Source organism: Chrysemys picta, chromosome 1, assembly GCF_011386835.1.
Source record: "Chrysemys picta bellii isolate R12L10 chromosome 1, ASM1138683v2, whole genome shotgun sequence".
Taxonomy (NCBI): domain Eukaryota; kingdom Metazoa; phylum Chordata; order Testudines; family Emydidae; genus Chrysemys; species Chrysemys picta.
This window is the reverse complement of record NC_088791.1, coordinates 145583856-145599622: the sequence shown is the minus strand read 5'-3', so window position 1 is coordinate 145599622 and position 15767 is coordinate 145583856. Positions and strand designations below refer to the sequence as shown.

At 45.4% G+C, this 15767-nt stretch overlaps 1 protein-coding gene across 6 annotated transcripts in view; it reads left to right on the top strand.

Annotated features, from left to right (window-relative positions):
• The window catches only part of CASR (calcium sensing receptor), a 167551-nt gene that overhangs the window by 70327 nt on the left and 81457 nt on the right, over positions 1-15767 (top strand). The window lies entirely within an intron of this gene.

Genomic DNA, 15767 nt, shown 5'->3' with positions numbered 1-15767 from the left:
ATCGGCGCTCTTACTCCACCAGCGGAGGTGGTAGTAAGCGCCGCCGACAGAAAGCCGCAGAAGTCGATTTTGCCGCCGTCCTCACAACGGGGTAAGTCGGCTGCGATACGTCGAATTCAGCTACGCTATTCACGTAGCTGAATTTGCGTATCTTAAATCGACTCCCCCCTGTAGTGTAGATGTACCCTATGTGTATGTATGTGAATTGCTTCTTCCGCTACTGAAATATAGCCAGTTCTGGGATGAGATGTGGCTTAGGTTTAACCTTGCACAGCAACACTACATAGCAATTTAAGATTAGAAATTATGGCAAAAATTGAATTCAATTGAAACTTCATGTAGGCTAAATGTAAGATATTCAGTTTGGAATTTGGTCATGACAAAAGCGGGGAAACACTTGTGCTCCTGAGCAGTAAAGTGGCAAGGGACTTTAATAACAACACGTAGTCAGGGCGTCTGTTTCACACCTTATCTAAAAACAGCATGTCTAGAAGCATACTGACTTCTAATACTAGGCTGGGGAATTCGTTCAATATGGATTCAGAATGATGATAATGAATGCTTAACACCATTCCTGCTTCACCTAGAGCAGTGGTTTTCAACCTGTGGTCTGCAGACCCCTGGGGGATGGGGGACGCAGACAATGTTTAAGAAGTCTGGGAAAGGTTGTTGTTACGATAGAACAGTGATTTTCAACCTGTGGTCCACAGATCCCTGAGGGAGCCACAGACATGTCTAAGATTTCCAAAGGGGTCTGCACCTCCATTTGAAATTTTGTAGGGGTCTGCAAATAAAAAAGGTTGAAAACCACTGACTTAGATTTCCTTAGTGGTCGCCCATCCAAATACTGAGCTGGTTCAATCCAGCTAGTTCGTAAGATCAGACAGAGTCACAGCACACAGTGGTCTGAATACAGTGCCTAAGAGAGCAGAAGGAAAGAACTTTAACAAAACAATTCTAAATCTTCTCTTGTTCTATTCAATACACTTACTGGTACCTAAAAACTATAGGCTAGATCTACATCTAGGAAAATGCAACCTAGATGGAGCTACCATAAGGTGGGTGCAAAACTGGTTGGGAAACCGTTCCCAAAGAGTAGTTATCAGTGGTTCACAGTCATGCTGGAAGGGCATAATGAGTGGGGTCCTGCAGAGATCAGTTCTGGGTCCGGTTCTGTTCAATATCTTCATCAATGATTTAGATAATGGCATAGAGAGTACACTTATCAAGTTTGTGGATGATACCAAGCTGGAAGGGGTTGCAAGTGCATTGGAGGATAGGATTAAAATTCAAAATGATCTGGACAAATTGGAGAAATGGTCTGAAGTAAATAGGATGAAATTAATTAAGGACAAATACAAAGTACTCCAGTTAGGAAGGAACAATCAATTGCACACATACAAAATGGGAAATGACTGCCTAGGAAGGAGTAGTGCAGAAAGGGATCTGCGGGACATAGTGGATCACAAGCTAAATATCAGTCAACAGTGTAACGCTGTTGCAAAAAAAGTGAACATCATTCTGGGATGTATTAGCAGGAGTGTTGTAAGCAAGACATGAGAAGTAATTCTTCTGCTCTATTCCATGCTGATTAGGCCTCAACTGGAGTATTGTGTCCAGTTCTGGGTGCCACATTTCAGTAAATATATGGACAAATTGGAGAAAGTCCAGAGAAGAGAGGGTCTAGAAAACATGACCTATGAGGGAAGATTGAAAAAATTGGGTTTGTTTAGTCTGGAAAAGAGAAGACTAAGAGGGGACATGATAACAGTTTTCAAGTACATAAAAGGTTGTTACAAGGAGGAGGGAGAAAAATTGTTTTACTTAACCTCTGAGGCTAGGACAAGAAGAAATGGACTTACAGTGCAGCAAGGAAGGTTTAGGATGGACATTAGGAAAAACTTCCTAGCTGTCAGGGTGGTTAAGCACTGGAATAAATTGCTTAGGGAGGTTGTGGAATCTCCATCATTGGAGATTTTTAAGAGCTGGTTGGACAAACACCTGTCAGGAATGGTTGAGATAATACTTAGTTCTGCCAGGAGTGCAAGGGACTGGACTAGACCTCTCAAGGTCCCTTCCAGTCCTATGATTCTACACAGTGGACTTAGATTCAGTGTTGCAACAGCTGACATTTAGGCACTCTGCCACCCAGTGGACTCCATAGCCCTGAGTTAGGTACCCAGGCTCCCTGTACAATTCACAAGGAGAGTTAAGTGCCTGGGAAAGGTATTAATGGAAGGCAGCAAGCTGATCAGGGAGAGGCTTAAGCTAACCAGTAAGAAATGCCTATGTCCCACCCCCTCAAAGGGAGTTGGATGTCTCCTTCCACTCAAGATTCACAGCTATGAACCAAGGCAGTCCTTTGTAGCAAAAATCTGAGGGGAAGAGGAGCCCCCTGCCACATACTCAGCACTCAAGTAGATATCCTTGCCATTCATTCATTGTGCCAGAGAGTGAAAAACGACTCTATAGCCTGCTAGTCTGGGCACTGATGTGGGGGACCCAGATTCAAGTTCCTATTGCTTCTTCAATGCATATACCTCTACCTCGATATAACGCTGTCCTTGGGAGTAAAAAAATCTTACTGCGTTATAGGTGAAACCGCGTTATATCAAACTTGCTTTGATCCACTGGAGTGCGCAGCCCTACCCGCCCTGGAGCACTGCTTTACCTCGTTATATCCAAATTCGTGTTATATCGGGTCGTGTTATATTGGGGTAGAGGTGTATTTAACTGTTTCATGCAAAGTTGAACAGCTTCAATGGGAGACATTGAGAGAGCCCCAACTCTAAAATACCCTGTAGCCCATTGGTTAGGAGCAGATCTGGTTCGAATGCTTATTCTCACCCATCTTGGGTGAATGCTCTAACAACTGAACTGTTCTCCTCAGCTCTGCCTTGTGCAGGGCCCAATCCTGTAAGCATGTTCTTAGGCAGCCTCTGAGGATGACTACTGCCTTGGGCCCCACAGACAAGATAGGCAGGGGAATGCTTAGTTTGAGAACCCCACTGTGGCTTAGGCACAGAGCAGCTCAGCAGCAGGACGTAGGCAGCTTTGCGCATGGCCACTGAGAGACATTTAGGTGTCTCAGGGATTTTGCTAGCAGAAATCTAGGTGCCAAGGGAATTTATGCCCCTGCAGGGCAGGTGCTGGAACTAGGGGTTCTGGGCATCCTGCTGCACGCCTGGCTTGAAGTGGTTTCCATCATATACTGGATTTACAGTTTGATTCAATGGTTCTCAGCACCCCCACTGTACTGATTGTTCCAGCATCCCTGCTTCAGGATTAGGAAGCAGCTGAGCAGGGGTTTTGAGCATCTAAATTTTGGATTTAGGTGCCTAAACTTCCTTGTGGATCTAGCACTGAATGTATATAAAATCCAGCATACCTGCTCTGTCACACTCTCAAAGCAGTGGTGCGTGTCAGCATTTGAACTTGATTCAGTGTTCCTTTACTGTCTTAGATGCAGTAAAATTGCATTTTAAATGTGCAAACTGACATCTTAAGGATCCAGCCTTTGCTTGCTTACATAAAGCCTGATCTAAATGGGTCCATTGACGTCAGTAGTGTTTGGATCAGGCTGATACTGAAGCAAAGCAATTAAGCCATTATGTATCTATGTAGGCTGCTTTTAGATAAGCACTCTCTGACTGATCTAACTCTGAGAACAGAGGTTCTTCGAGTACTTGCTCATGTCAATTCCATTCTAGGTGTGCGCATGCCCACGTGGATGACCGTTGGAGATTTTTGACTTAGCAGTACCCGTAGGGCTGGCTGTAGCACCCTCTGGAGTGCCGAACTCATGCCATGGTATATCAGGCGCTGCAGGCCCACGTCCTCTCAGTTTCTTCTTGCTGCCCCTGGTGGTCAGTTAGACCACCTCTCTTGCTTGTCAAGAGCTAGCGATTTCTTCCATTGGATTTCGTGCCTTTGTGCCTTTGTTCGATTGTAGTTAGTGTAGTTAGCGCCAATGGATTCATTGCACTCTGTAAGAAGAATGAATCCTTTCCGAACTTTATGTCTTATCATTGCATTATCCACCAAGAAGCTTTGTGCGTCAAAGTTCTTTCTTTTCAACACGTCATGAATGTCGTTATTAAAATAATTAACTCTATTCGAGCGAAACCTTTGCAACACCGACTTTTTAAGGCCCTATTGGAAGATGTTGATGATAAACAATCTGATCTTATTTTGCACACAGAAGTACGATAGCTGAGCAAAGGTAAAATCCTTGCATGTTTTTTAAGCCTAATTGAAGAGATCAAAGAATTTCTGAAGTCCACAAATCAGAACTTCAAGCAACTAGAAGACTCCAGCTGGTTAATGGACTTGGCTTTTCTTGCCGACATCACTGACAAATTGAACATTTTAAATCTTGAGCTCCAGGGAAAAGACAAACGTGGCTCAAATGCAGGGCCGGCTCTAGCTTTTTTGCTGCCCCAAGCAGCAAAAAAAAGCGCCGCCCCCTGAGCCCCCCCAGCCGAGCGCCGCACCGCCCCCCCACAGAGCACCGCCGGAACCCCCCACAGAGCGCCGCCCCCCCGCCGAGCGCTGCGCGCCAGAGCCCGCCCCCCCCTGCGCCGAGCACCGCCGGAAGCCCCCCCCCGAGTGCTGAGCCCCGCGCCGCTCCCCCACCACGCGCCGGAGCCCGCCCCCCCAGTGCCGAGCGCCGCCGGGACCCCCCCCCCCGAGCGCCGAGCCCCGCGCCGCCCCCTCCCTCCCCACCGAGCGCCGCCGGAGCGCCCCCCCAGCAGAATGCCGCGCCGCGCCGCGCTCCCCCCGCCGCCCCTTACAAGGTGCCGCCCCAAGCATGTGCTTGGGTGCCTGGTGCGTGGAGCCGGCCCTGCTCAAATGATAGGTTCTGTAAAATCATTCAAAGCAAAACTGATCTTGTGGATGTCACATATGAAGGCAAAGTCTCTCGTACTTTTCCCAAGTATGAAGAAAATGGTATGTGACAGTGATTTTAACCCATCACCATTTGTTATCCACATTCAAACACTTCTGGAATAATTTGAAAAGAGATTTCAACAGTTCACCATCATTGAGCCTGTAGTTGCCTTTCTTGTGAATCCTTTTACTTGCCAAATAGAGGTAACAGAAATGGCTACATCAATTGCGAGTCTCATTCAAGTAAGAACAGAAGACGTGGAACTGGAGATTTTGGACCTTCAAAATGCTATTGTTCTAAAATCCTGTGCAACAGATGAAAAGTTTTGGAATCTGGTGGACCGAAAAAAGTTTCCTGCCTTAAAGAATGTAGCATACAAAATAAAATCTTATTTCGTTTTCACTTATCTATGCGAAGTTCTGTTTTCAACAATGAACATCATAAAATCAAAATACAGATCTCGGCTTACAGATGCCCATCTTGATGATTGCTTACGAATGGGAATATCATCCTACTCTCCCAACTACAAAAAATTGGCTGAAGAAATGCAATGCCAAAAATCACACTGACTTTATTAGAAAAACCATGTGAATTAATTATACCTATTTTCCATTAAGTGCTGATGAGCGCATATGATTAACTTGTGTTTAACTTTTTTTCATGTTTGTTTGTTTGTTTATTGAAATCCAGATACAAGTAACAATACAAAGAATATTTTTAATTAACCATAACTGGCTATCTATGTTAAAATAAGACTAATAAATATATTTGGACCAGCAGTTCAACAATGTTTTACTTTTTTTAAATAAATAAGATGAAAACTGTTTATGATATTTATTTTGTAAAAACTCCTTAATTTTTCTTACAGATAGATAAAAAAGAGCAAATTCACATGGTAAAGTGAAAGAGTAATTGCCGAATAATTTAATTAATACCTTTTACATGTAAAATTACCTTTTTTATCTTATGGATTCATATATTATGTAATATTAAATATGATGTTTTTCTTATTATTTAATGTACAAATACAAAAAAAGTGTTGAAAAAATGTTGGCGCCTGCCACACTCTTCTGAAAACATGAATGGCCACAAAAAGGTTGGGGACCACTGCTCTACCAGATGACCCTTGGATCTTCTTGCTCGGCACTGGCGAGCGCTTCTTTGCTTTCTTCTTTGGCACCGACGACGGCGAACGGTGTAGAGAGGACCCGGGTGCTGGCAGCGCACTGCGCACGGAGGCCGAAGTACTCGATGCAGCCTGCACAGAGGGCTCAGAAGCCGGAGGGAGAGCGGATTCCATCAGGAGAGCTCTGAGGGGAATGTCCTCTCCTTCTGAGTACAAGGCCAAAATTCTTACAGATCCAGCAACTCTCCGTGATTCCCGCAAGCACTTAAGGCAGCTGTCCTGGGGGTCACTCAAAGGCATAGGCCTGCCACAGACCGAGCAGGGCTTAAACCCAGGATCTTGGGGCATGGCCCGTTTGGGGTGAAGTCCTCTCTCGGACCTTAAGTATCAGCTAACTATGTACTTAACAACTACTTAACAACTACTTAAAACATCATCAGCAAACATATATTTCTTGAATGGTTCTTATTTCCAAACTGGGTCTCTTTTACGGCCTGCTGCCATTATAGGTTTTTCCTTCTAGTGAGAGAATGGTATGGTAGATCTCAAATCAATGAAGGCTACACTCAGAAAGACCTCAAGACTTCTGGAATATGCTGCTCAAACAGTTTCACTTTTGTTTCTACTGCCTGTCCCCCCCTTCTCACATTTATCTCCAGACTTCTTCTCCTTGTCCAGATCTATTCCGCCCCCAACAATCTTCTATTCATTGAACTTTTTGAAACTTTGCACTTTTAGAGAGAGGTAAGGGATTGACTCTGTGTACACAAATTTGCAGAGGGACAATAGGGTTGAAGTCTGTTATTTCTTACCTCTATGTATTATTTATTTATTTAAATTATTTTTGCTGTTAACAAGCATGTAATCTCTGGAGACACAAATCCACAGTTTGAGAACTGCAAAACTAAGCATCTCTGATGGTATCTTCTAGACTGAGCACTGAGTCCCATTGGGTAGATAGAAAGATTAACCTAAATAACCTATACAGAAGATCCTGGAACCCTATGAGATTGGGTCCCTAATCCATGAACTATTGGAACTCATTTACAAAACTTTTCTTAAACATTACATGAATATATTGTCTCATACTATAGAATTAGAATTTATAATCCCTATTCCATGATGAGGTATCTTTGAGCTATAATGTATCTTAATTAAAACTATCTTTAGATAGGTTTTTTCTTCAAAAAGCATTTTATCAAAAAATCCGATTTAAATAAAAAAAAATCAATTTTTTAAAAAAAATTGTTGATTTTTATCCACCCTGATCAATGGGTATTAGCCATGATGGCCAGGGATGCAACACCATGCTCTACGTCAGGGGTAGGCAACCTATGGCACGCGTGCCGCCTTCGGCACGCGAGCTGATTTTCAGTGTCACTCACACTGCCCAGGTCCTGGTCACCGATCCGGGGGGTTCTGCATTTTAATTTAATTTTAAATGAAGCTTCTTCAACATTTTAAAAACCTTATTTACTTTACATACAACAATAGGTTAGTTATATATTATAGACTTAGACAAAGAGACCTTCTAAAAACATTAAAATGTATTACTGGCACGCGAAACCTTAAATTAGAGTGAATAAAAAGACTCAGCACACCACTTCTGAAAGGTTGCTGACCCCTGCTCTATGTGTTCCTAAACCTCTGACTGCCATATGCTGGGACTGGACGACAGAGGATGGATCATTTGATAATTGCCCTGTTCTGTTCATTCCCTTAAAATTTGGCCTTGGCCAATATCAAAGACAAGATACTGGGCTAGATGGACCATCGGTCTGACCCAGTATGGATGTTCTTATGTTCTTGTATTTTAGCCTACAGGTCACTTGAAAACTGCTTGCTGCCAGTGTTGCTTTGAGGGGTAGTCAATATTCATAATCTGAAGTTTGAAGTGTTTTGACTGTAAGGGCCCAGATCTTGCTCTATGATGAGAAGTGCTCAGTGTAGCTCAGGAGGTGAATGTGCAAAGGTGGCTTTAAACCTTTGCAATCTCCAATCCTAGCATCATCCAGAAAGGTATCTGGTGTAATTTACATTGGTTGCCAACTGACCCAAGGAGTTCTTGCAATAGAAGGGATCACCAGGGCACAGGAGTACTCCAGGCACACCCGCTTTTCCGCAAACTCACTCCAGCAGCTGGAGAAGAGGGGTCAACAGTTCCTAAACACCCCGTTAGGTTCTCCTCCCCGTCCCTTTCCTCCCTATGACTGGAGGGGTGTTAACAGGCCACTTCACCTTGAAATATATTATCTACTTATGCTAAAAAATCCATTTTGTATTTAGAAGTGACACTCTGAGTAAGTTTCCCAGACCTGAAGAAGAGCTCCGTGTAAGCTCAAAAGCTTATCTCTCACCAACAGAAGTTGATCCAATATACGATATTATCTCACCTTGTCTCTCTAATATTGTGGGACCGACACAGCTACAACAACACTGCATAGGAGCTGCTATAACATTTCTGTGGCACCTGAGGAATCATCCCATGTGGGGAAATCTTGCTGTGGTTGGCTACTCAGGCATTAGGACTGCTTTGCTTGAACACATCAAAGAATCAAATAAAATCATGACTTGATAATACTGCACTGTATAGCAAAAATGTAGAGGAGCATCCCTGGTGAAAAGGAGGAATAAGATTGCAGAGATAGCACTTTCCTGTTCTGTGCTCCTCAACTGGAATCTGTAGGAGACAAATTCCCTTCTCTTGCCAGAGCAGAGGGGATGATATGACCTTATTTTAGATGACTGGATACAACCTCATCTTTTTTATCAAAGGCATGTGTCAAACCATATGGGAAAATTGAGCCCAATCTGTTCATGAGCATTTGGTAAACTTCTCTAAATGGATATTTCCAAAATGGTACCTTTCTCTTTTTTCTCATTCTTTTCTTTCATTAGACAGTAATATCAGAAAGCCACCATATTTATTCTATGGACGAATTTTAGCCTTGAGAGAAAAAAAAGACACATGAGTTCCATCCAGTCCATCCCTAGCATTCCAGGTGGCTACATTACTCCTTTCTGGTCTGTTCTATAGTCTGATATTAAATGTCATAACCAATGGGGCTTGCACCCCTTCCATTTTGAGACTATTCAACCTGAACTACAGTGTTAGGATATTTTTCCTGATATTCAGCCTTGATCAGTTTCATCCTTTTACTCCTATCATATCTTCTCAGAACACACAAAACAATTCCATGCCCACTCCTCCCCATTCAAATACTTGTAGAATTGCCTCTTGTCAATCTTTGTCTAGCTATCCAATGCCTCTGCATATTCATTGATATAAATTTAATTTGTGTATCTTACATAATATTATCTGGAAAATTTCTCATACTGAATTTAACAGTGAAAAGAAAAAAGAAAAGTAAGAATTTCCCCATTGCTCTCATTGTCCTGGTGTCATTGGCAAAATACTTCTCTCCACCTTGGTCTTACCAGCTTGAGGGCTGAGTCCTAAAACCTAAGGGAAAAACTTGCCCACATTTTCATCCTCATTGGAAATGTAAAATGAGGTTATTTCAAGCCACAGGAATTGCATATTTGCAGCTTGTGTTTCCGAAATATCTCTTACATATAATTAATTGTTTAAGTAGTGCAAGCATTGAGAGAGGGATGTAAAATTCATCTACTATGTTGTATATTTGCCTGCAGTGCTACTTAGACTGTTTCCCATCACATTTCTGGTGTATACATTTTGTGTAGAATAGTAATAAAGGCAGAATACATCACAAAATGAATCAGTCCCCAGTGGCCTTATTCATATCCTAATACCTCTGTCCTTTTTAGATCTCAGAAACATTATTTATTATTAATGTATTATTTGAAATAACGTAGCACTTAGGCACCCTAATCGTGAACTGTTCATATCATAATGTTGTGATTTTTTGCAATGACAATGAATCTTCACAGCATTACGATACGTCGTTGCCTTATGGTGACAAAATGCCATCGTATCACTGGAACTCAGTACAACAATGCAATATTCTGATGCACATCTCCATAATCTGATGGTCCACACTGACACATTTCCACATTACAAAATAGTATTTTTGCGTCACAGTGAACCATCCTGATTTCAGGACATTTTAACATCCTTTGCACCCACATTAGATGTAGGACTGTCCCATTGTAATCAGGACAGGAAACATTTGATGTTCTGCCTTTAAAAGCTCTAACTTTCTCATGGAGATATTCACAATCCCAAACGGCGAATTACATGAGTAGCCTTCCATTTGAACTCTACTTCTGAAACCAAATTATTCAGGGCATTCATTCTCTCTTCCCTTCCTTCTTCCCTGAGCCATCTGTAATTTCCCAGTTTCCACAACCCCCCCCCCCCTCAGACTCTCCTACTTGTAAGAAAGATCTTTGGCTGATTATGTCCACTGCCTATGGGACGCTTTACTGTCACAGTCAGGTAAAAGTGCAGAATCTCTGGCTGTTTTAAAAGCAAGATAAAGCTGCATTTAGAGTTTTCACTTTATTTTGTTGTTCCTTCCTCTCTTGTTTTATTAGTTTCATGCTTGTTAATTTTAAGTCTTGGTGGGTGCAGCTGATGAAGATCTGTTGTTTTTGCACTGAAGTCACTGTGTAACATAAAGATATTGAGTGTTCCTATAGATCTTCATCTCTCTTCTGGGTCCAGGCTGTGAGAGCTGTTCAAACCAAAAAATGTTTCTGGGCTTCCTTGTAAAAAACACACTGGTGTCCATTGAAAGTCTGAGGAGGCAAATGCAAGCAGAACAAATCATCTGGCCCTGAGCTAAGATGACACTGCTGGGCCCACAAATGAAGATTTTGAAGTGGGGCAGCCTGAAGGGAACAGTTGTGGAGAGGGAGGCTGCAGAGAAGTCCATGTTACTGCCTGCTGAGCATGTTGGAGGAGGGTGAGGAGGTTGGTTGAAGTGGCACCTTTATATCTCCTTCCAACTGAGGCAGTGGCAGTGTTTGTCCTGTGTGGGCCCCCTACATTCTGGGCCCCTGCCAGTGTTGGGGACAGCAGGGGAATTAGGAGAGGCTCAAAGAAGTGGAGGTGAATCCTCTTAAAGCCCTTCCCATCCCTATCTCCCCCTGCCTGTCTCTGGCTCCTGCTCTCAGCTGGGAGCTCCACTGTCTTGGCAGCTTTGCTACTTAGCTCTGGCTCTGCTTCTGGGTCCGCCCCAGGCTCCCAGCAGCTTCAGCCCCTGAGCTCCCCTGCTTGGTCCCAGGCTGTAGTGTCCCGATGCTGCCCTGCCTCTAAGCACCTCTCACTCTCTGCCTGGACCTGGCATCAGCATGTACTGGCTTAGAGGATGCTCTGCAGGGGCGGGAAAGGGCCTGACATGGGAGCACAGGAGCAGGAGCCTCTGAAGAGGGCCTTCCGTTTGGCCTGCTGGGTATCAGTTCCTTCCTGCTCCCTAATGGGGGGTCTGCTGTAAAGGCTGCCCTGCTACCCAGCTCTGGCTGGCCCCAGGCTCCTGGCAGCTCCAGACTTTATGGTCCCTGGCTGCCAGGTGGTCCCTTTCTCCCTGGAGGCAGAGCGTCCTCCGAGTTGGGGTGGAGGTGCTCAAAGACAGGTTAGCATGGGAACACTGCATATGTGACTGGGCAGGGGCACACAGGTGCTGGAGCTGCCAGCAGCCTGGGGTGGAGCTGGAGCCGGGTATCAGGGCTGTCCTTACAGCAGAGCCCCCAGCAGGGAGCAGGACCTAGTAGCTGACACCCGGTGGGCCAAACAGAAGACCTTTGTGAGTGGGATCTGGCTCACAGGTCAGAAATGTGATTGCTCTGGGCATCTCTAGATGATCTAAGATTAGCTGGAAGCATTTTATAATATGCCTTGTATAGATTACTCTATCTAATATCACACCCTAACACCTTCTAAATCTCTAGTGAAGAGAAAGCCTTTCTATGTTAAACTGGGCTAGGCTTTAACTTGACCAGTTTAGCACATTCTCTTCATTTTAACTAGGATTTTGAAGGTGTTAATTTGAAGCTATTATTCATTATCATTATTTCTCTTACTGTAGCCCTACTCTAGAAGCCCCAGGCATAGACCAGGACCCCACTGTGCTAGGCATGGTGTAAACACAGAGCAAAAAAGATAGTTCCTGTCTCAAAACACTAGTAATCTGAGTATAACACAGACCCCTGTGGGGTAGTAGCAGGAAACAATGAGACAATATTGTTTAAGCAGACAAAACAGACACGTGGTAGGGATAGAACACAACAAGCAGAGTGAACTATGTGATGGCAGCAAACATCATGTTAGCTCCATGTTAATGAGCCAACTCAATCTAATATCACACCTGGAAACCTTAGCTAGACAAAGTCATAGTGTAACAGCCACTCCCTGCTCTAATGGCCCTGGAAGCTTTAATGCAGTGATGCCCCAAACTTTTCCTGTCATGCCCCCCCCCCCCCCTTACAGTGGTGGAATCTGTCCATGCCCCACCCTCCATTATAGAACAGTTGGCTCAGCAGAGGAGCTTGGGCTGAAGGCAGAGCTGGGGGCAGAACTGCGGAATCGGGGAGGAGCTGGGGCTAAGGTGGAACTGGCCTGGGGGTGGAGAGGGAACGAGGACAGAGCTGGGCTGTGGGTGTAGCAGGGGGCAGAGTGGAGCTGGGGCTGGGGCTGGAGCTGGGCTGTGGGTAGAGCAGGGGGCAGAGTGGAGCTGCGGCTGGGGCTGGAGCTGGGGCTGGGGCTGGAGCTGGGCTGTGGGTGGAGCAGGGAGCAGAGTGGAGCTGCGGCTGGGGCTGGAGCTGGGCTATGGGTGTAGCAGGGGGAAGAATGGAGCTGGGGCTGGGGCTGGGGCTGGAGCTGGAGCTGGGCTGTGGGTGGAGCAGGGGGCAGAGTGGAGCTGCGGCTGGGGCTGAAGCTGGGCTGTGGGTGGAGCGGGGGAAGAATGGAGCTGGGGCTGGGGCTGGGGCTGGAGCTGGAGCCGGGCTGTGGGTGTAGCGGGGGAAGAATGGAGCTGTGGCTGGGGCCAGAGCTGGGATGGGGGTGGAGCAGAGCTGCGGCTGGAAGAGGAGTGGAGCAGGGTGGTGCTCCCTCCCTGCCCCCCCAGTCTCCGCTGTGCACCTTCCCAACGTTCTAGAGGAGAGCGCCCCACGGTTTGGGGACCACTGCTTTAATGACTGGGGAATTCACAGAAGAGAAACATTGGATCTTCTATTAATATGATGAGATTCACTGAGAACATTGTTGAAACTTCTCTCACATATCAAGCTGCAGTTAGAACCTTTGAGAATGTACTTGATTCCAAGCAGAACAACTAATGGTTCTCTGCAGGGCACAGCCTGTGGCAGCTAGAAGAGTATCTTTTCCTTCTTGAAGAGGAAATATGGTCACCTGGTTAAGGCACACGATTTGGTGGCAGGAGATCCAAGTTCTGCCACTGACTTGCTGTATTGTTTTGAGCAAGTCATTTGGGTTAAACACTTTGGCCAGGATCCACAAAGGGACTTAGGTGTTGCAATGCTTAGGCCATGCCTGCACTGCAAACTTTGGTTGACACAAGTGATGTAAAGCTAATTTATTTTCATCTTGTTTCTTTAATAACTTGCATTAAACCCAACACTTTAGTTGCAGCAGGAAGATTTGGAGGGGAAATGTCTGTGGGTACGTGTACACTGCAATTTAAGCCCAGACTCAAGCCCGCTTGCTCCGTATTTATATGCCCAGGCTTGAGTGGTCGCACTGAATATTGACCCTAGGTTTAGAATTGCTGAACCCAGTTCTCACACCTGTGCTCAGGCATCCACACTGCATTACACAAACCTGAGTCAAACCAGCCTGTACCAGGCTTCCTAGCTCCCTCTCCAGCTGTAGCCACTGTAGCCCTTAGATTGTGGTGTAGTGTGGAAAAACTTGACTGTCCACCCTGCACATTACAGGAAGTTGTCACAGCCTGCCAACACAACTTGCTGAGCTGTCTGCTAGGTCCACACACTCCTGGCAACCAGAGCCAGCAACATGGAGGAGTCAACATTTGAAGAATATATCTTGCTTGGACTTTCACTCCTGTTTCAGGAAATAGGCAGAGCGGCCATGAGATACTAGTGGATGTTTTGGCAGCATTTTCTGAGCTACCAAAGGCACCTGTTGGAGGAGAAGGATGATATAGACATGACACACTCAAACTGGTTGAGGCTGCTGAAGACTTTTGGTACTGTCACTGATGCCCGCTATGTAGATTGGAGTTCTGGAGCACAGACTGGTGGGATCACATTATCATGTGCACCTGGGGTGATCAGCAATGGGTCCAGAAATTTAGCATAAAGAAAGCTACATTTCTGGAGCTTTGTGAATAATTTGCTCCAACCCTCCAGCATCATGATACATGCATGTTGTCGGCCATACTCGTCCAGAAGCAAGTTGCTATAACCATCTGGAAGCTGACTACCTCAGACTGCTAAAAGTCCATTGCTAAGCAGCTTGGCAATGGAAAGTCAACTGTGGATAAAGTGGTGGCAGAGGTTTCTGGGGCAATAAAGTGTATGGAAATTAGGTGTGCCCAAGGAGGCAGGTGTAAACAATATTCCTGAAGTAACTGCTGGTTTTGAGAATGGGGTTTCCAAATTGTGCTGGGGCCATTGATGTGATTCATGCTTATAGTTCACCCTCCTCAAGGAGCACATGAGTACATCAGCCGCAAAGGGTACTACTCCATTCTTATGCAGGCTGATTTATGGATGCCAATGTGGGCTGTACTGGAAAAGTTTATGATGCCAGGGTTTTCCACTGATCGTGAGTCTATCTTCAAGGTCAGGCCAGGACACTGTTCCCAACAAATGATATTATCATAAATGGAGTAGCTGTTTCCACTGTTATTCTAGGGGACCCTGCGTATCCCCTTTTGCATTGGCTTACAAAAACGTATCCTGATCTCAGAGGCCCTGGCAAAAGAAGATTTAATGACACTTTCAGTAGGTGTAGAATGGTGGTTGAATGTGTGTTTGGCAGACTGAAATCCCGCTGGTGCTGTTTACAGAACCATTTGGATTCCAGTGTCATCAATGCTGCCTGCATTGCTGTGGGTATGTCTACACTACGGGATTAATCCGAATTTATATAATTCGGATTTGAAAAACAGGTTGTATAAAGTCGAAATGTATGCGGCCACACTAAGCACATTAATTCGGTGGTGTGCGTCCAAGTACCGGGGCTAGCGTCGATTTCTGCACCGTTGCACTGTGGGTAGCTATCCCATAGCTATCCCATAGTTCCCGCAGTCTCCCGCGCCCATTGGGATTGTGGGTTAAGATCCCAGTGCCTGATGGGACAAAAAACATCGTCGCAGGTGGTTCTGGGTACAGCCTCACCTCCTCCCTCCCTCCTCCCTCCCTCCCTCCCTGCATGAAAGCAACGGACGGCAGACAACCATTTTCGCGCCTTTTTTCCTGGGTGGGTGAACACTGCAGACTCCATACCACGGCAAGCATGGAGCCCGCTGAGCTCAAGACAGCAGTCATGAACATTGTAAACACCTCGCGCGTTCTCGTGGAGTTTATGCTCAGCCAGGACCAGAAAAACGAGGCGAGGAGGCAGCGGCAGCGGCAGCGCAGCGACAAGCATGATGAGGACATTGACATGGACATGGACACAGACACAGATACAGAATTCTGTGAAACCACGGGCCCCGGTGCTTTGGAGATCATGTTGTTAATGGGGCAGATTCTATCCATGGAACGCCGATTCTGGGCAAGGGAAACAAGCACAGACTGGTGGGACCGCATAGTGTTGCAGGTCTGGGACGATTCCCAGTG